The sequence below is a fragment of the Microtus oregoni genome, unplaced genomic scaffold (genome assembly GCF_018167655.1).
Source record: "Microtus oregoni isolate MIOR12 unplaced genomic scaffold, Mior012 000003F_ref0000135, whole genome shotgun sequence".
Lineage (NCBI taxonomy): Eukaryota > Metazoa > Chordata > Mammalia > Rodentia > Cricetidae > Microtus > Microtus oregoni.
In genome coordinates this window covers 49,923,228-49,941,203 of record NW_024543062.1, presented here as the reverse complement: position 1 = coordinate 49,941,203, position 17,976 = coordinate 49,923,228, and the positions used below count along the sequence as shown (strand labels likewise).

The window sequence follows — 17,976 nt, the reverse complement described above, 5'->3', positions numbered from 1 at the left end:
TGCCTTGTAGATCAGGCTGGCCTCGAACTCACAGAGATCTGTCTGCCTCTGGCTTCCCAGTGTTGGGTTTAAGGCATGTACCACCACCGCCCAGAGGAACTTTTTTTTTTTTTAAATAAAGATACTTTCTGGTGGGGTACAAAGGTTAAAATCAAGAACTAACAAGAAGCCTGCTCACAGAAAAGGGCATTGACACCCCTCCCCTTCAAAAGAGGCAAGGTCCTTAGAGATGGGTCAAAGGGTAAAGGAAAGGAATTTGCTGCCAAGTCTGAAGTCTTGGGTTCAATCCCTGGGACCCACATGGGATTACCAACTCTCAAACCTTGTCCTCTGACCTACACACATAGACACATGCACATGTTTTAGGAATATACAAAATAAAGAAATGGAAGAAAGTTAAATAGAGGCAGAGGAAATACGGGGGTACTCCCAAACTCTCTTCTCCATCATTTCAGTTGAGGTCACCCAGGCCATAGGAATGTCCTATCTATCACCAGCAAATTTGTATTACCCAGAAAACACTAGAGTAACCCTGCTCAAAGCTCTGGCACGATAATACAAACTCTCATTCTTAAAACAAATGACAGGATTTGATTTTAAAAAGCAGTGTTCCTGGCACACAGAAAGCACCCATCCTTTGTTTCACCCGTGAACGCCTTTTGCTTAGGCATTGTTTTCGAGAGGAGGAAAAAATGATTGAAAACTGCACTTCAAAACCTGTACCCTCCGTTAGCACTAAGCTGGGACAACCTGGAGCCAAGAGATCGAGTTTCCCCACTTCGCGCTATCCCCGTCTTTTGTGTCCCTAGAGTTCGTTGGTACTCCCGGGAAGAGGGAGGGGCAGGGATGACAGTCAAGGAACCAATCCCGGCCGGGCTATGGGGTGTGGACACGGAGCCACGCCCTCCTCTCCCTGCCCGCTAAGTCCCGCCTCCCTCGCACCTGCGAGTGCCTACGCTCCTAGGCTCCTAGGCAGGCGCCCGCCCCTCGGAGCCGGGTGGAAGGCGGGAAGGGGGCGGAGCAGGGGCGTGGCTTCACCTCTCGCGAGACCGCCTCCTGTTGCTGAGGCCGCCGTTCCGGCACTCTGACTGGCCGGCGGCCGCGCAGCCGCCATGTTCGGTTGCTATGCTGCGGCCTAGGAGACGGGGTGTGCTTGGGGGAGGAGGAGGAGGAGGAGACGGAGGAGGCGGTGGCGGCGTGGGAGGAGGAGGAAGGAGAGGAGGAGAAGAGGGAGGAGGGTGACCGAGCTTCTCCTTTGCACTCTCACACAGAGCCGCCTCCCTGGAGTCACCCGCCGCCTCACGCCGCGCGCTTTCCTGCTCCGCGGACGTGACATTGTTCTTTAGGACTCCTGGGACCTGTCAGAAATCGGGGATCCGGGACTTGAAAGCGACGTGACTTCGGCCCGCGGGCCGCGTGTTGGGGGGACCGCGGCACTTTGGGGGCGCGTGCGAAGGGATTAGCTCATCTCCCCGCGAGGTGCGAGCGCGCGCCTCCCCGCGCACGCCGGCCCCGCCGCAGCCCCGCAGGATGACGGGGTGCTGGCGGCCCGCGGCCGTGGCGCGGCCGCTGTGGCGGCGTCTGTTCGCGGGGCGCTGAGGGGTGAGCACCCCGACGCCGACCACGCGCCTCTTTCCCCCGGCTGTGCGTCCGGGGCCTCCTGGCTTTTTGTCTGTGCGTTTTCTTTCTTTCTTTCTTTTTTTTTTCTTTTTCTCCAGCCGAGAAGACGCGGCTGTGATAACGAAGGTAAGAGGGGCGCGTGGGGACGTTCTTCGTTTGGCCTTCTTGGGTCCCCTTTGCAGGTCGTGGGCGCGCACCTGAAGCTTGCGGAATCAGGTAGCCGGAGCTACCCGATCGACTCCCCCTTACTGGGTCCGGGTACTCGGATCTTTCTGGGGCTTATAGTTGAAATCTCTGCTAGGGATGAGTGCAAGGTATAAGGGATGGGATAGATGCGAGATGGAACGTTGCAGTGTTCCTGTACTCAAGGTAAGGCTGGTTTAGAATCTTCAGTATTCCATTTGTAGTATCCTTCTTTTTTCTAATTATTATTGTTACGTTAATTGACTCATATAAGCATTTTTCTTTCTTTTTCTTTTCTTCCTTTCTTTTCTTCCTTTCTTTCTTTTCTTTTCTTTCTTTCTTTTTTTTTTTTTTTGCGTGCTGCATGAGCACAAGATCCCTCCCATTGAACTTGGAAGTCTCTTGTGACTCTGCTTGTACCTACTTGTTTTTAGGAATCTGTAGTTGGGCCCCCAAAAGTTGAGATGTAGAACAGATCTGAACTTAGATTTTCATGATGTTTTGGAATCTTCGCTGCCTTCATAACGCTCAGATTCAAAGCGAGTCTGTAGTAAAGGACAGTCCACTGTTTATGGCTTTTTGTAAACGTAAGCGCAGTGATCTTTGGCTTTCTGACTTTAAAATTGGTGCTTATGTGGCAATGTTTGTTAATAGTTACTTACAGAAAAATGGAGCGTATGGATTGTTTTTTATGGACGGGAACGATTCTTACGAAACCTTAGTTACGTGAATTGTCCCAAGACAGAGACAATTCAGAGATTAAAGAGAAGCTGGATTTTTAGAAATTATTATTTTTTTTTAAAGAAAGTTGAGATGTAGTTAAATGCACGTCTGGATGCATTTGCTGTGGTTTCTTCAAAAATGAACAGTTTACAGTTTCACTGATAATGCATGTGGATGTTTCCCTGAAACTTAGACTAGAGACTATGTTTGGCCTTGCATCACAGAGTGACATCAGTGTGTACAAGGACGATGTGTGGGGTTTAAAAACTGCTTGTTCCAGGAGGACCTGTCATATCTGCTAGCTACTTTTGGAATGAGCAATTCAAGAAATATTGAGTGTGTGACCAGATCTTGGGTCCAGATGAAATAACACAGTTCATTGGTCACATGTAAAACATGGCTGTGGAGGAAAAACAAAAACAAAAAGCCAATGTGTCTGACTTTTAAAGATAGTTGGGCTAGAAAGGAGACTGGGGCATTAATGCCACAACTTTTTGAAAATCCTGGGTTTGTGAATATCATTGTGTCAGAGGGAAAGCATGTTTTCCGAAAGGGGAGGGGGTTGCCTTAAACAGTTATTCAGTGTGCTTAAGACTAAACTAGACTTCTTATTTAAGTCTCAAATTTGAGGATCACAAATTCAGTGTTCTTTTAAGGAAAAAAGTTAATTTGAGAAGAAAAGCTTATGAGTTAATTTAGAACCATTTTTATTCCCACTCATAATCTGAGATTGATCATCTTGTGGACACCATCCTTTTTTTTTTTTTTTTTTGCTGTTGTTGTCAGAATACATTTCTGCTCCAATTACCACAAAAGCTACTTTTGTGTCTCTTCAAATTTTCTATGGTATTTTTATCTTTGTTCTTATTTTGTGTTGACACCATTGTGCATGGATGTCCCCATAATAATGTGATCTTGTCTGATTTTTAAGATCAACATAGTCTGTGTGTATGTGTGTGTGTGTGTGTGTATATGATAGTATTTTTTATTTACCTAATCTGCTTTAAACATATGCTAAAAAGACTTAAACACAAGGAAACATCACTGTTTTACAGTTTTTCTTAATATTGACTTGGTTAAAGTTTGTTAAGATAGAAAAATCACAGATTCCTCAAAAGTAGTAAGAGATGTGACTTATTTCAGCTTTCTGATATCTAACTTCTAGGTTATGGGGAAATTATGTTCTCTTGTTCTCTCCTCCTCCACTGTGTCCTAATTGAGTATCTTTAAAATATCCCTAGTAACATTGTTGCTTTAAATTTATGACACTAATTTCTAATTTAGGCTAGGCATAACACCAGCATCTATTGAACACATTTGCTAAAAATACTTTCTGGGTTGGATGTACTTAGAATGCAGCCTCAGGAAAATTCTCTTGAACTGTTCTACTGTGACCAGTATAGATGTTATTATTTTTTTAATAAGAACTTTAATAAAAATTACAGAATCCTACAAATTAGTTTTTATCAGTTTAGGCTTAGGTGCCACCTTTTGATGTATAAAGTGAAACAGTAGTAAAATATGTGATAGCAATAGAAACTTCAGTTTTTTTTTTTTTTTTTTTTTTTTTTTTTTTTGGTTTTTTCGAGACAGGGTTTCTCTGTAGCTTTGGAGCCTGTCCTAGAACTAGCTCTGTAGACCAGGCTGGTCTCGAACTCAGAGATCCGCCTGCCTCTGCCTCCCGAGTGCTGGGATTAGAAACTTCAGTTTTTAAGAAAACTTAATGTGAACTCTATTGACTCTATTGGTTTGTATACTTTGAAATGTTTTAATTTAATCCTTTGTACATAGAGTTGTAAATGATATACAGTTTGTATTGTTATTAACTAAGTACTTGTGGCTTTTTCTCGACTCTGAAAGGAAGATCCATTGCTACCTTTTTGAGTAAATTCTGTTTAAGGAACAAAATAGGAAATTGGGAATTTAAAGGTGACTCTTATTGAGAGTACTTCTTTCCTTCCCTGAGAGTTAGGTTGTTTAAAAAGTAAGAAATTCCTTTTGTTGTTTTGTTTTTTAAGACAGGGTTTTACTGTTGAAACAGCTCTGGCTGTCCTGGAACTCTCTTTTTAGACCAGACAGACCTCAAACTCAGATCTGCCTCTGCCTCCCAAGTGCTGGGACTAAAGGTGTGCACCAGCACTGCCTGGCAAAGAGCAAGAAATCTTAAAGAAAAAAATGTAGGAGTCTTGTTTGGTAGATGTTAAGGGCAAATGGTTTAAAGGTCTGTTTGAATTCTTCATATTAGGAATGTAAAATTGGTGAACTTGTTAGGAATGCAAGTTTATGTGACTTAATGTAGCTAAATATAAATTCTTGCTCATAAATGAAATTTGCTTATTGATAGAAATGTACTGGTTCACAACTGAGTTGAGTTTTGTTATTTTTCTGGGTTATTACATGTTACAAAGTTTTAAAATGATACAGTTCAGAGATGTTAAATTTGCTGGCTCAGTAGAAGTATTATGAAGCCTTAAAGATTGATTTAGCTTCCGGAAGTTGGGTTTTTGGGGGGTGGAGAGGGCAGTAAAATACTGCAGAGGAATATATTGTTGTATTTTCATAGAATGTTCAATCAGTGCAGATAGTGCAAAGAAGAAGTATATAACTATTCTTTCCCGGCATAGAACAGTTGTCTAGACATTACGATTTATTTTATATTCTTTTTTTTAAATATTTATTTATTATGTATACAATATTCTGTCTGTGTGTATGTCTGTAGGCCAGAAGAAGGCACCAGACCTCATTCCAGATGGTTGTGAGCCACCATGTGGTTGCCGGGAATTGAACTCAGGACCTTTGGAAGAGCAGGCAATGCTCTTAACCGCTGAGCCATCTCTCCAGCCCCCTATTTTATATTCTTTGAATGAGAACTCAGTATAGTCATATAAGATACAAGGGACACTTAATTATGTTCACAGTCATCTTTTATTTCATTATTCCCAAGTAGAAACATTGGAAGAGAGGTTACAAGTTTTTGAAGAAATTGGTATGAACAGAATGGGCAGTCTTCAGAGGAAGGCATTCATTAGGGAGGCACACTTACTTGTGTCTTCTAATAGGGTGTTCTGTAGAGTAGTAGAAAGAGGAGGATCCTCAGGGAAGAATGTTAATATTTATTACCTGTTAAGTTCCAAGCAGTGTACATATAAAGAAGCTATTTTACTCGATCATCAAGTATATTTTGTGAGGTGTATATAAGGTCAGTCTTGTGTCATCTGCTCCCCTCCACGTGGAATTCAAACCATACCTGGCTCTAAGCTTATTCTTTAGAGCAATGCAGTCCAATTACATTTTCTGTAGTGGTGGAAATACTTTCCCCTCTTTCACAGATTTATTGAAGTATAATTGACAAATATGAGGGAACTATTTTTTTCCCTACCCTGTTAGATATGGTAGCCATTAACTATGTATCGGTTATAGAGCACTTGTAAGTATGACTCTGGTATATGTGAGAAACTGAGTTTGAACTTGGATTTAGTTTTAATTATTTTAAATTTCTTGCCAAATGTGGTTGCTGGTTATGTACTCTTGAGTAGCACAGTTTTTAGATCTTGCTTCCTAGAAAATCCAAGGTCTGGCATTTAGTCTTCCCAGGTTTAGTCATGACATCAAGGCTGCTTACTTAGTTCTTGAGCTTCAGCTTAGCCTGTCGAGAAATGAAGGGATTACCACTGAAAGATTGTTTTCAAGACCCCACCTTGCTTTAAAGTTCAGTTACTTCTTATAATGTACAATGGCACTTAATATTCACAAACATTTCTGAAGGGGTTCTCCCTCTCCAGTTTGTTCATCGTTCATAAAGGAATTTATTTTTGAGAAGAATATAAAGTACACAGAGGATAAGGGGTTATTTTCTGCGCATACTCCCATACAAAGTTGTTTGGTGAGAGCATTGTGTGACCCAAAGCAGTACTTTATTTTTTTTATTTATTCCAGTGCAGATCCAAGACAACGCTAGGTAAGTTCTCTGCCACTGAACATTACATGTTGGAATAAAAAATGAATCTTTAAAGATCCAATTAATTTTTTTTAAGATTAGCAATTTTAAAAAATAGGTTGGCACTGGACTTATGAAGCCACAGGGAAGAAACAATCCTTGCCACCTTACCATGTAAGATATATAACTGTTCCTGGTACTTATCAAAGTAATTCTTAACCTGTTTGCTGGTCTTGAAGACTTTTCTCTCAATTTGATCTTGCTGACCCTGTTCCTTACTTAGTCTTGCTTAAAGTAACATTGTGTTTCCCTTCACCCTTATCACCTCAGTTTGTATGTTCTTGATTCTTCAGTTTATATGCCTGCTCTTAAGTCTTCTCAGAACTCATCTTCTTGTTAGAAGACTACTAGTCATAATGACCTAGATTTCAGATCTGGCAGTAAGTACCTATAGGCTTATATATGATTGTTTGGATAAAGCTTTGTATTAATTAAGAATAAAAAAGTTTGTATATGTGTGTGTTCACAGCTGTGTGCTGATCCATGCAGGCTCAGTTTTAGAGGCCAGAAGTCAACACTAGGATGTCTTCTTCAGTCCTTCCCCCCTTACTTTTACTTACTTTTTTAAAGACTGGGTTTCACTGGATCTGAATAGGAGTTTAGCAGTCTAAGCTGGCTACCCAGTTAGCTTATTTTCACTGCTTAGTACTTGGGTTACTAGTGCATGCCACCATTTTTAGCCTTAGCTGTTGGGAATTCAAATTCAGCACCTTACCCACTGAGCCATCGCCCCAGACCCACTTCTTACTTTTTTTTTTTTTTTTTGGTAAGCTTTTATCTAATGAGAACATTTAAAACAAGGGTTGTTTCTTTTGTATTGCTTCATGAGTTCATGCTAAGCCCTGTTTAGCAACTTGTTTTTTTTTTAAAGAAAGTTTTAATTTAAAAAATTATTAACATTTACCCCAGTCACTATCTGAATTGATAATTTTTGTTTCTTTCCAGGAAAGAACCCTCTCCACCATATGTGTCTGTTTAGTAAAGTTTTGTGATCAAGATACAATTTTGAAAAGAATATATTGGAAACATTGTATAGCGGAGGCCTTTCAATATAAGAAAAAGATTACAGACTTTGGAGTCAGACAATGAGTTTAAAATCTGATGTTATAATTTGCCAAGCTGCATTCTACAATATAATTGGCAAATTATATGACCTTTAAGCCAGTTGATTTTTTTTTTGTTTGTTTTTGAGACAAGGCCTCATAGTGTAACTCAGACCTGAAACTTTTTATGTAGTCCAGGCTAGCCTTGAGCAAAAGCAATCTTTTTGTCTCTGGCTCCTGAGTGGTAGTGTGGCCTTGAATTGTAGTTGAGTACTAAGAATGAATATATGTATATACATTTGAAGCATCTAGGACTATGCTTTAAGTGGCAGTTGGCATAGCAAGTTTTTGTTTTATATTTTCATGTTTGTGAACATAACTCAAATGATAAACATTCAGATGGCTTACTGTAACTAAATCATTTGCCTAATGTTAAACATTTTATTTATGTCCTCAGTCTAAAACTAGAGGGCTAGGATAATGGTTCAGGGTTATCTCACATATCTCTGTAAATGTAGACTGTAGATGTTCTTATTTTGGAAAAATAATTGTACCTTCTTTTAATTATTGCAGTTTTGAAAATTTGTCTTGTTGGGGAACGATGAAGCAAATGTTCCTTTATGTGTTGATCAAACATATGAACCTCTAATATAATGGGAGTGATGTTATGTATAAATGTAAATGCAGTTTGATACTTTTCTTTGAGCTCCAGTTCTAGGCTGATCATACCTGTCCACATACACAATTCAGAGTGACAGTGTGTTAAGATCTGGGGGAAATAGGATTGGCATTTGGATAAGGATGAAGTGGAACTGATGAGGGTAGAACAGCATGTATGAAAGTCAGAAATGTGAAAGGGTATGTAGTGTGTTTAAGGAAACACAAGTGTATGCCCATCTCTGAGTGGGCGTAGTTTTTCTTCCTATGTGGGCTCGTTCTGGTAGGAGAGGAAGCAAGGTCACATCACTTTCTTGTGCTTGGGCAAGTCAGTCATATCTGCCTGTAGAATGCAGCTTCCTGGTGACCATATTACAACCTTTAGGATGGTTTCTTTCGACTTTATATCATCTCCTCCTTGCGTGGTGGGGTGGGGGGGAAAATCATCTCATTGGTTTATCCCAGTGTGGTAAATGATTGCTTTATTTATTGATGTCAGACTGGGAAAAGTAAAGTTTTGAAAGTTCTAAATATTGAAACTTTTACTCACTTCTCCTTGGCATCCCTGACATGTCATAAAAAAAATAAAATAAACATGAGGCTCTAAAGTCAGTATAAATTAAAAGTCAAGTCAAAATCTTTTTTTCTTTTTGAGGCAGGTTCTCACTGTTTAGCTCAGTCTGATCTCAAACTCTTGGTAGTCCCCCTCCTGAGCCTTATGGAGTGCCAAGGTTATAGGTTTGAGCTGCTGTGCCTCGCTCAAAAATCTCCTACTCCCCCTTCTCCATTCTCAGTCCCCTTGGTACTTACTTTAGTCATTGTTTTCTTTGTGTGTGAATGTATAAATGTGGTGAAATATCTTTTCATCTTCCTGCCTTGTAAATTGACATTAGCAATAGGTGGCTGTTACAGATATTTGGATAAGCAAATAAAATTAAGTATAAGTTTTTAAAAAAGTATAGGTTCCTGATTTTAGAGTTAATGGTACAAAACTTTAGAAGGGTGTCAGGGAGACAAGACTGCTGTTACAGTGGTGCAGGTGAGGTATTATGATAGGAGCTAGAGATGGGGAAATAAAGAATGAGAATACAGTTAGACATGGAGGAAGTCAGTGCTAAGATTTATCCTTTGGCAACTCTCCTTTGGGAAGGGAGGGCCAAATACTTTTGAGTATATTTAGTGAACCAGCTATTTTGCTGGCACCATGATTATCATGAGTTCACAATGAACTTTTGAAAATTAACACTTAGAAGTAATTTCACACCTAATTAAAATTCTTAGGGTATATATAAAGAACTGAAAGCCCTTCATTCTAAAATCACATTTTAACATTGAACTAGCTATATACTATCTGTGTATACAATATTAGCTGGACATCTTGTTAGTCTTGACTTAATAAAGTGGACTTAGTGATTGATGTCCTTTCAGCTGTCCAGAGGCATTGGAATTGATACTTTTTCTCTTCTGCTGCATCTGTTTTGTTGTTTTTAGAGACAGGGTTTCATGTAGCTCAGGCTGATTTGAGCTCTCTCTGTATAGCCAAGGACAAACTTATGTCTGTACTTCCCAAATGTTGGGAGTGCAGCATGTGCCACCATGCCAGATTTATGTGATGCTATGGATGGATTGTAGGGCTTTGTGTATGCTAGGTAAACACTCTACTGATCTAGTCATGTCTTCATATCAGTCCTCGTACACTGCACCTAATTGGATTCTGAAGTTTTGGTGAAGCTACCAAACTCTTAGCTGACGCATTCTTATCATTAGTTCCACATTCTAATGAGTGCACCATTTGTAACCTAATCAGACTTTCTGAACTACTTGACAGCAAGTTGTGAACAAAATGCCTAAATATTCTAACTATAGTTACCAAAACATGAACAGTCTCCTACAAAACTGCCTGATCAGGAAATGAGCCTTCGAACAACACTAACTTCAGATCCATAAATGCCAGTCACATTTTCCCAATAATCCTAATGGTATTTCTATTTCCTTTCTAGTCCAGGAGCCTATTTAGGATCATACATTGCATTTAATTGTCATGTCTCTTCACTCTCTTGCTTAAACATTTTTTTGGCCTTTATTTTGTATTTAGTATGTACTAGGACAATTATAAGTAAGAGTGAAGACAACTTTTGGAAGTTGATCCTCTCTACCATGTGGGTTCTAAAGATTGTTAGGCTTGGTGGCAGGCATTTTTACCTACTAAGTGGTCTTGCTAGTCCCTCTTTACCCTTCTTGAGTTTAGAACAATCCTTCAGTCTTTAATCACCTTGACAGTTTCAAATAGTACAGTCCTTTTATTCTGTAACATGTCTCATTAGTCAAATGCTCCCAATGCCTGCTCACATGTACACTGAAGACATTGTTGGCAGGAGTGCCTACCACAGAAAGATGTGCTATTCTTAGTACACCAACCACCCAGAGACACGGTAGTGGCCCATCACTGGTAATGTTTGACCTTGAACACTGTAAGCTCATGCTTGCCTAGTGTCTCTACTATATACATCATGTAAAGTCATCATTTTCACCTTTTATTTTGTCTTTTTTTCCTCCCGGTTCTCATATGTTTGAGTTTTGACACAAAACTCAAAGTCTTGTGCTTCCTAGGCAGATGATTTATCATTGAGCTAAATCTCTAACCCCTCTTTTCTTTTGTGATGCTGAGGATCAAGCCTAGAGCCTTTATACACACTAAGCCCCACTGCTCTTAGGTAGAAAGACACCCCAGATTATACCGATACTTCTCATCAGAGCGTAAATGTTATCACTTAGGTTTACCCTATCAGGGTAGGTATTTTCTCATTCATTGCTACAGATACATACTCATGGTTCTGTTCCTGTTTGGTGGTTTTTATTAGTTACTGTAATTTGAAATTTTATTTTACTGCTCAAACTGTCCCAGATTTTGTAGTGGAACCCTTTGAAGTTGACTTCTTTGTCTTCTGGATATGTCCCCATCATTGGTGTACTTCTTAGTAAATTCTAAATTCATATATTTTTCTTTCTTTTTTTTTTAAAAAAAGATTTATTTATTTATTATGTATACAATGTTCTGCCTGCATGTATGCCTGCAGGCCAGAAGAGGGCACCAGATCTCATTATAGATGGTTGTGATTCACCATGTGATTGCTGGGGATTGAATCAGGAACTCTGGAAGAGCAGCCAGTCTTCTTAACCTCAGACCCATCTCTCCAGCTCTCATCTTTTATTTTTCTGTTCCAGCTGTGGGATTGTTCCTTTCTCCAAGAAATCCTGATTTCTTTCAATAGAGGAGGTGTTTAAAAAACAAAACAGATACTTGATGTGTTTGTTTAAACCAGTAAACCAGTAGTTTAGCACTCCAGAATTCTCTCCAGCCTTTTCCCTTTCCATGTTTATGTTATATTTTGTTAGTATGGGGGGAGGGGACATTAAACCCAAGGACTTAGGCATGTTAGGTAAGAACCACTGACCCATCTCCCATTCTGTATTTATGACTCTCTTCTCCAGGAGTAAAAAATTGGTTCTTACTGTGTTTTGGTGTAACTACTTATTTGCTCAGTCATCTTGTGTGTGCCACTCTTTCAACCCCAGACTAGTGTCTTTCCTGCTAGTTTCCCTTTCCTGCTACTTCTGAGGCTCATAGTTCATCAGGACATACTGTCAAAGTAGGGTAAAAACTTTCTATTTAATTATTTTTCTTTAATCATAACAAAAATTTGTAGAGAAGTGTTATACCCAGTTGTCAAGGAGAATGATAGTAAAATTCAGAAAAACATGTTGTTGACAGAGGTTTCTGTCCCACCTGGTCCTGCAGTCATTCAGTCCCAAAGAAATGTACAAAGGTTTACATTAATTATAAATTGGTTGGCCTAGTAGCTTAGGCTTCTTATTAACTCTTTCTTACATCTTACATTAACCCATAATTCTTGTCTGTGTTAGCCATGTGGCTTGGTACTTTTATCAGTGGGGCATTCTCATCTTGCTTCCTCTGTGGCTGGGTGACAACTATAAAGGGTGGACAGCTCTGAAAAATAACACCCAAAACTGACCTCTGACCTCTACATTAATGTGCGTACATCTGCACATCCTCTTGTGTACCAGGACACACACACTCCTCCCTAACAGACACATAAACAAACATATAAATTAATACATTTTAAAGACATATGCCTTTTGGTTTATAAGTATAAATAGCAAGACAGAATTTTCAGATTCATATTTGTTGCTACTGAAGCATCTTTGTACTCCTATGCTGCAATACCCTGGCTATCTACCTAAGTGTGATTTGGAAGCTAATGGAGTTAAAGTTGCTTAGGCTTTATAGCTCATTGATGAAAATTTTTGTCCATTTATTCATAAAGAAGGTGATCCTTGTGGTTCTAATCATGATCATTCACAGATTAAGTGTCCTTAGATGGGAAGAAGAGAACTGAATGAATATAAGAATATCTGTTTATAAGGTAAAAGGTAAAGTAGAGAATTTTGGGAAAGTATCAAATGCTGCTAAGTTAAAGATTAAGCAGGAAGTGCTGTGATTTTGACTATTGGAAAGTTATTGGTGACCTTAACTAATTGGTTTTCAGGTGTATTTTGGCAAGCCAACTGTTTGAAATATAGATTATTAAGTTCTTTGGGTTTCATCTCAGACTTTATAGATTTTTCAAAATAGGTGGGAATGTGGAGGTTGTACCATAGCAGAGGAAATCTTTTGAGATGCTGCTAAAGTTATTCTGCTTTATCCTTATTTGAGACCTCTATTGCTCTAGCAGAAGAGTCATAGAGCAGGGCTTTGTTAAGAAACACAATTGAGGAAAGTAGGCATCATAAATATAAATCAGACAGTCTTCAAGAATTTTGAGAACGACTGTTTGGATCAGAAGATTAAGAGATAGCACCAAGAAAAGAATCAGTTTTTAAGGTTGTAGATGTCTTAATATTTGTTAGTCTCAAGGGAAAGAAGGCAGGTGCAGAACCATACAACAATATCTACTACCTGAAACTGCTCTTGGGTTAATTTGGGTAGATAGGTCTCTGGTATTGTGGGAATTTTGATCTTACTGTGACACTCTGAAACTGTTAAATAAAGTTTACTGTAAATCAGGGAGCAGAGCCTAGCGACTAGCTGACCTTGCTTTTGACTGAAGACCTAGTAAGAAATGGTCCCTTCACTTGTTCCCAAACCAAAAAGTGCTAAACTCAAGTCCCCATCCTTTCCTTTCTGTGCCTCTTCTCTATCCAAAATGCTGGCTTCTCTATGGCCTATTTGGAGGTCTAGTCTCTAGCCCCGCCCCCTGATTCAAGGTAAACTTTATTTAAAAGTTTCAGGTATCACAGGATGATCAAATTTCCTGCAACAATCTGGGATGGCTCCCTGCTCCCATTTCAGATGATTGTCATCTTAGTGAGTCTTTAGAGTAATACAAACATAATTTGTTAACTTCCCTTTTCTTCTTCTCTTATTTTTGTATTTTGGGACAGCACTCTCCTGGAACTTGCTCTGTATACAGGCTGGCCTTAAGCTCAGAGTTCTGCCTGCCTCTGCCTCCTGAGCTCTGGAATTAAAGGTGTGTGCCACCATGCTTGGCACTTTTCATTCCTGTTCATTCTTAAGAAGCTTATATTGTCTTTCTTTAGATAAATTTGAAATCAGTTGTACAACTATAAGTGATATAGACCAGCTATTGTTAGTTATATGCAAATAGTATAGTCAAAATATGTAGTTAAGTCACAGTTTCTAACTATCAATATATATCATTTGAACCCTCTGACTTCTCAGTTTATTTTATTCATTATTTTCAGACAGATGTTTTATTTCTCAGGCTGGCCTGGAATTTTCTATATAGTCTAGCCTAACCCATGACTGCAATTGTCCTGCCTCATCTCCCTGCAACTAAGTTCTGGGATTATAGGCATGCCTTGCTTGATTATTTTCAGAATCTTGTTTCCTTTATTGAATCAGTAATGTGACTACTTGGTTCAGATTTCAAAATAATATAAAAAGGTCTATGTAGAGAAGTTTGAACACCTTTGCTGCCTTCTGTACTCTTTATAGGTAGCCTCCTTTCCTTTTTGAACAGTATTAATACAATTTACAAAAAGGATAGGTTATTGTTTATTTGTTTGTGCATGTAGAAACTAGCTTACCATTCTGATGATGTTTTGTATTATATTTTTTTTCTGCACAAAATACACCTTGAAGATTATGACTTTAATGTAGGAAGGAGGCTGCTAGTTTGTTCCCAGCTATTTAGTCCCGAAATAATCACACAGAAACTGTATTAATTAAATCACTGCTTGGCCCATTAGCTCTAGCTTCTTATTGGCTAACTCTTACATATTAATTTAACCCATTTCTATTAATCTGTGTATTGCCACGTGGCTGTGACTTATTGGCTAAAGTTCCTAGTGTCTGTCTCCAGCAGCTCCATGGCTTTTCTCTGACTCTGCCCTTCTTTCTCCCAGCATTCACTTTAGTTTTTCTTCCTAGTTCTGTTCTGCCCTTGCCGTAGGCTCAAAGCGGTTCTTTATTCATTAACCACTAAAAGCAACACACAGACACAAGGACTTCCCACACCACTTTAATGTGTAGAGACTTCCTTTCTCTGTCCTTTCCAACAGAGTGGCATTCTTTATTGTGTAAATATAAAATGAAGGTAACTAATTCTGATTAGTAAAACTTTTTAGGATTTTGGTTCTTTAACTTGAGTAACTGATTATTTTTATCCCCCTTTCTATATGAACTAGTGTTCCCATAAACATTCTGCACTAATGATTTAACTATATCTTTCTATACCTCAAATCCTCTAATGCTCACTTAAACTAGCCTTTCAGACTTTGTGGCCCAGCCAAAGGCTTCTTCCACATTTCCATAGCCACAGTGAAAATTGGGTGTGCATGTAGAGGTCAGAGGACAACCTGGTGTTGAGTTGATTCCCTTCTTCACAATGTGGATCCTGGGGGTTGAATTTAGGTGCTCAAGCTTTTTGGTAAGTGCCTCTATCTACTCAGCTATCTCATCAGCCCAGCTTGTAAGTGCATCTTTTGTTTATTTGTTTGTTTTCAATATATATAACACATTTCTCCTTACACTTTTTTGAGTTTTCATCAGTATATTTTGTCCAAGTTATGTAGTCATGAGTTGAGCATAGTGTGGTGACAGACTGTGATAGGTGAGGCAAGTCTGATTACCTATTTTTTTTATTAACTGTGTGAATTGTAAGAAAGAAGGCTTTAATAAGTTTTTAAACACCCCCCCCCCCTTTCCTTTGGAGATGGGATTTCTCTGTGTAGCCCAGCTGTCCTGGAACTATCTCTGTAGACTAGGCTTCTTCTGCCTCTTGAGTGCTGGGATTAAAAGTGTGCACCACCATCATCTGGCAAAATAACTTTAACTTCTAAATTTTCTTTGTTTTGTTGCAGCACTGGGGATTGAACTCAGGACGTTGCCTTTGCTAGGCAGGTGTTCTAGAGCTAAACTACTTCCTTAGCCTCTTTAATTCTTGAAAAAAATCAAAAGAGGAATAATATTTGATGACTTGTGAAAATTATATGAATTTCAAACTTAAATATCAGTAAAATTTTATGGAACACAACCAAGCTGATTTGTTTTTGTTATTTGTAGCTGATTTTATGTTATAATGTTGTTCCAATAGAGATCACCTTACCTTTAAAACCTCAGTTTTTAAAAATTTAAGATCATTTTTAAAATGATCTTAACCACTGAGCCATCTCTCCAGCCCCTTCCTTGCAGGAATGTTTTATCAGTTCTGGTCAGGAATATGCTTAACAGTTACTAGGATTGTTTTATCCCCTTTGCTGTGGTCGTATTACCAATTATGTGGTTAGATTTATTTACTTAGTCAATTTTAGATAGGTTAGAATTTTAAACAATTAGGAGTTAGAAATTATTTAATTTTAGAACTAGAAGGCTATGCAGAGATCTTGTAGTCTTGCAGTTAGTTCTTGTAGTCCTGTACTGTCCAGTGGATAAACATTAACCAGAAGTGACAACTTTAATTTAAAAAACATTTGAAGCTGAAGGTAATTGTTTCAGTGCTGGAGCCCTTCCTCAGTAATCATTAAAGCTAATTCTTAAGCCATATGAGCCACATTTTTAAGTGTTTAGTCATATATGGCATGGTTACATAGAGGACAATAAGATTACAGATCACAAAACATTCTATTCCTTTAACAGAGGAGGAAATCATAGTTCAGAAAAATGGGAATGGCTGCCTCTAGGAAGCTGTGGGTGTTAAAATTTAGGGTATTATCTCAGTGACTTTCCAAGCAGTCCAAGTGTTGGTGTTGTTACTAAAAAGTAGTGACCTTTACCTTTGCTTTGAAAACCTCTTCTTACATAGTAACTTCAGAATATTCATTTCCAGAGTTAATAATTAATGTAATGAAAACCCTGTTTTTGTTGCCTTGCTCATTCATTTGCATCTATTCATTTTTGTATCAAAAAACATTTTTCTGTTGTACAGTGACTTAGGAAGTCAATTTAGAAATTTTTTGTTCTTTTTATTGTTGTTTTTCTTTTGAGAGATCAAGTGGGGGAAAAGCTAAGTTATATAAAACAGCAAAACTCTATTCCTCTTCCTCTCCCCAACACATAGAAACAGTGAGTTCTTATCCTGGATCTTAGGGTTTTTTTGTTTTGTTTTTGTTTTTGTTTTTTTTTAAGACAGGTTCTCACTGTGAAGCCCTGGCTGAGCTACAGCACTCTAGGCTAGCCTTGAACTCAGAAGTCTACCTGCTTCTGCGCTCCAAGTGCTAGAATTAAAGTTGTGTGCTACCACGTTTAGACTAACTTCTTAATATGTGACTTCATTCTATTTTTAGTTTTCTAATATTGTTAAGGTAGATTATATAATGGATCAAACTGAAGTTTTGGAAACCAGTGCTGTCTCTTTTTCAATTGATTGATACTCTTCCATGGTGACAGAAAAACATAATAAGAATTATTTTAGTTTGAAGAAGAGAAGTCTTTAAGATATGGTGGAAAAGGTGTCTTTGTGATTAAGTAGCTCTGTTTTCAAGTGCTTTCTCCTAATTTTGCTTGTATAATCTTGGGCTAGTCACCTAATCTTTCTAGCCATCATGCAAAGTATATGCTTGAGAGCTGTGCACAAGTTAACACACACATTCGCTCTCACACACAGGCAAAACAACAATAACAACAGAAAAAAAACCCTCAGTGTTTTAACTAAGTTTATAGTTTTTGTTTTGTTTTTCACATTTGTGTGTGCAATTACTTTTTAAAAGAGCTCTCAGGAGAGCCGTGGTCTGGAGCAAACCGCTGCAGCCAAGGGGATGTTCTTTCTGAGACTTGCTGCCAGCCTAATGAACGCTAGCAAGAATAACACTTTAGACCACTGTGAGGTCCATAGTGGGTTGCAGGCCTTGGTAGCATAGTATGCATAGGGATTCCTAAGTAACCCTCAGGCCACATGAACCTACAGATCCATATGCTATCTGGATGATGTCTGTACCTTCATTCATAGCTACACTTGGACAGGTGTGTCTGTGGGCCGCAAGTTAGACATCTTTGCATCTTCAAACAGATTGAAACAGTGGACTATCACTGTTTTAAGAATGAAGTTATGGGAGGGGAGAGGCAGGGAAGGGAGCAGAGAAAAATGTAGAGCTCAATAAAAATCAATAAAAAATTGATAAATTAAAACAAACAAACAAAAAGAATGAAGTGATTGACATGAACTATTCTAGTTTTTATTGGTACCTAATAAGCTTTGCCAACACTTAGTGACA

At 38.6% G+C, this 17,976-nt stretch overlaps 1 protein-coding gene across 6 annotated transcripts in view; it reads left to right on the top strand.

Moving 5' to 3' along the window:
* Positions 1 to 1,151: 1,151 nt before the first annotated feature.
* Ptpn4 (protein tyrosine phosphatase non-receptor type 4) overlaps positions 1,152 to 17,976 on the top strand; it is a 186,849-nt gene continuing 170,024 nt past the window's right edge. For all 6 annotated transcript variants that reach the window (XM_041649236.1, XM_041649235.1, XM_041649240.1 and 3 more), the window contains exon 1: positions 1,152 to 1,746. The gene's annotated coding sequence lies outside the window, so the exon portion shown is untranslated. The remainder of the gene's footprint in view (positions 1,747 to 17,976) is intronic.